Raw genomic sequence first — 3,596 nt, 5'->3', positions numbered from 1 at the left:
GCAAGTCAAACTGATACAAATATTCAGAACAGAACAGTGCTAGAGAATATTTAGGCTGCCACTGATTAAGTAATAACCAACGGGGGATGGAATTAAGTAGAGAACTATCAGGCCAGAAACAGAAGACTTGAACCTGTTTTTGTATTAATCAGGAAGTGTTTGGGGTTTGTTTTGTTTACCCGTACTGTAGTTTCAAGGACATTCCAATGCTATTTCTGTTATTGTTCTTATTCTAGCTGCCCTATTTTGAATATTAAAGGATAAAGCAAGACAGCATGCAAATACATTAATGGCCTGATCCTGTGAAGTGCTCAGCACTTGACTGAAGTCACTAAGAGGCATTCATGCTCTGCCTGGCATTGACTTTAAAGGGAGCTGGACAGGACCTCCAGGTATTAAGCATCAAAGGGAGCTGAGTGTATGCCACACCTTACCAAAGTTGCTCAGCACAACTGGGGATCGGGCCCTAGATTCACACTGGTTATTTCCTATAGGAAAATGTGATACTTGGAGCTGTAGGGCTAAGTTTTTGCTTCTGCTAAAGTATCTTGGGGCCACTAAATCAGCACAAGACAGCATTAAAACCAGCTTAACAGGCTACATGAAGACTCTTGGGGGGGGAAGGTGAACAAGGGGAGAAGAGCAGATTACTAATTTGCAGATAGTGTCATAAACTAAGTTAGGTCTTGACTGCACTAGGCATTTGCTTTGCAGCAATTGATACAGCTGTCCCAGTGTATCCCCAATGTATAATGATGAAACAGACTCTGCCAGGGCAAGTATAGCTTTGCCCGTAGAGCTACACTGATGGCTGTAACCATGGTGAATCCCCCTTATAGGCAAGGCCTCAGAGGGCTGCTGATAGCACAGGGGCCTTCAAATAAGGAGTTTCCAAGCACTCCCCATACTATTAGGACCCCAAAGGGAGAGGAGCTGGAAGCCTCTGCACCACCACCAGGCACTCTGTCTCCCAGGGCATTACTCTGACCCCCCACCTTCAGAGCCCCAGCCTGCAGTGAATTAGTCTGCTACCTCCCCAGCCTGCATATAGCCCCTCTAGTGAATTAATCTGCCTAACCCCACAGATCTCAGCATAACCAAACACACCTCTTCAGATACTAATGCTGCTCCCACGCACACTGCTCTCCTTAGCGCTGGGCTGTTTTATTTTCCCCAGCTGCATCACTCCCCTCCTAGCTCTGGGGGAACTTCAGGAGTTGTGGGCCAAACCCCAGGAGTTTGTTTCTTACCAACCCTTCCCATCCCAGCTCCAGGAAGAGTGCAGATAGGAGGCAGAGGAGTTGTTGCCAATAGGGCCAAGTGCTTCAGGAGCACGCCTGAGGCAGGAGGGAGGTCTGCCTTCTTCATGTGTGGAAGAATCTCCTCAGCAAATGGAGCCTCTCCCCTGGATTTCCAAGGAAGGACAGCCAATCACAGGGATCTTCTCTGGAGGATCACAGGTTTTCCCTACAGACTTACAGGAAGGTCTGAAAACCTATAGTCTGTGGGGACCAGTTATAGTGTTGGCAGCTCTGGGCCCCTTCACTCTGCGAACAGTCCAGGCAGAGACTGTGATGGACTTGTGTCAGTTTACCAGGTGAGGATCTGGATCTGATTTCTGGAGCCTTGCTGACCTGACTGAAGTAATTAAAAATGTGTGTGTATATATATATGTGTGTAGATAAGGGAATGGATTTTCTGAATAAAATACCAGCTGTGGTATTCCAGGATTCTATAAAATTGTAACAGCCTTAAAAACACCCTTTCTCTAGAGTCACTTTCAGGCTTTTTAGCTTAAGGAAATGAGACATATTCTGTTCTCACCTACACCAGTGTATGTGCATGTTCATTCCATTGAAGACAATAGAGTTATTCTGGATTAACACTGGTATGACTTTAACTGGTAACCTACACAGCAATTTACCTCTGTCTGACTCGGCATTAGTTTCTCTGATAGCCTGGCACAAAAATGGAAAATGTCAGGGTAAAAAGGAGAGGCTTTGCATTACTTCATTCAGCTGTGACTAACACTCTTAAATTCCTCACTTCTGTGTGCTGGCAAGAGGTCTTGATTTAGCACTGAACTTCTAAGTTGGTTTGTTTCTAACAGTTGCGAAAGCAGTTGGCTGTTCCATGCAGTTTACTCTACAAAGCATGGGAAGGCCATTCAGAACTTAGCCATCTTACGAACTCAGGTCTCATCTCCTCTGCATAGGTGCAAAAGCTCTCACGGCAGTTTTCATAAGAGTCCTGGTCTGTCCAAATGTTGTTGGCTCCTTCCCACGCAGTGTTTTGCAACGTGTGTGTGTGTGAAACATTTAGTTGCTACCCTCCATTCCAGGGGTGGCTGCATTTTAATAGTGCTGAACCCCAGCCTAGTAAAACCTAGAGCTGATTGGAATTTTCTGAGTTTCAAAATTTTTAATTAAAACTCTCATTGAAAGTGCAATTTTCAGCGAATCATCATCATCATGGCAAATCCCAATGGGACGTGGTCTACTTGCAAATTGAGCACCTCCTTGATTGATGTCTGGTAAGGTGCTTAAGGAGGTCTGATTGTATAGTCAGTTTATGTCCATCAGTGGCAATCTTGTCCCATCATCAAAGCTTTTGCTGCCATGTGATCACTGGACACGTAGCACGTGGTACACGTGCTCTGGAATTTGTTGGTCTTCCATTCTTATAATATGTCAATACCAAGAAATAAAAGGAGTACTTGTGGCACCTTAGAGACTAACCAATTTATTTGAGCATAAGCTTTCGTGAGCTACAGCTCACTTCATCGGATGCATACTGTGGAAAGTGTAGAAGATCTTTTTATATACACACAAAGCATGAAAAATACCTCCTCCCACCCCACTCTCCTGCTGGTAATAGCTTATCTAAAGTGATCACTCTCCTTACAATGTGTATGATAATCAAGTTGGGCCATTTCCAGCACAAATCCAGGGTTTCTCACCCCCCCCCATACACAAACCCACTCTCCTGCTGGTAATAGCTTATCTATATTGATGACATCTTCATCATCTGGACCCATGGAAAAGAAGCCCTTGAGGAATTCCACCATGATTTCAGCAATTTCCATCCCACCATCAACCTCAGCCTGGTCCAGTCCACACAAGAGATCCACTTCCTGGACACTACAGTGCTAATAAACGATGGTCACATAAACACCACCCTATACCGGAAACCTACTGACCGCTATTCCTACCTACATGCCTCCAGCTTTCACCCTGACCACACCACACGATCCATCGTCTACAGCCAAGCTCTGCGATACAACCGCATTTGCTCCAACCCCTAGGACAGAGACAAACACCTACAAGATCTCTATGAAGCATTCTTACAACTACAATACCCACCTGCGGAAGTGAAGAAACAGATTGACAGAGCCAGAGGAGTTCCCAGAAGTCTCCTACTACAGGACAGGCCTAACAAAGAAAATAACAGAATGCCACTAGCCGTCACCTTCAGCCCCCAACTAAAACCCCGGCCTGTCTCCCAAGATTTGTGAGAGTGTTGGGTCATCCTTCAGGATAGGTTGTAGATCCAACCTATCCTGAAGGATGACCCAACACTCTCACAAATCTTGGGAG

This window comes from Lepidochelys kempii, chromosome 1, assembly GCF_965140285.1.
Source record: "Lepidochelys kempii isolate rLepKem1 chromosome 1, rLepKem1.hap1, whole genome shotgun sequence".
NCBI lineage: Eukaryota > Metazoa > Chordata > Testudines > Cheloniidae > Lepidochelys > Lepidochelys kempii.
The sequence above is the reverse complement of the archived record's forward strand: the minus strand, read 5'-3'. Positions refer to the sequence as shown.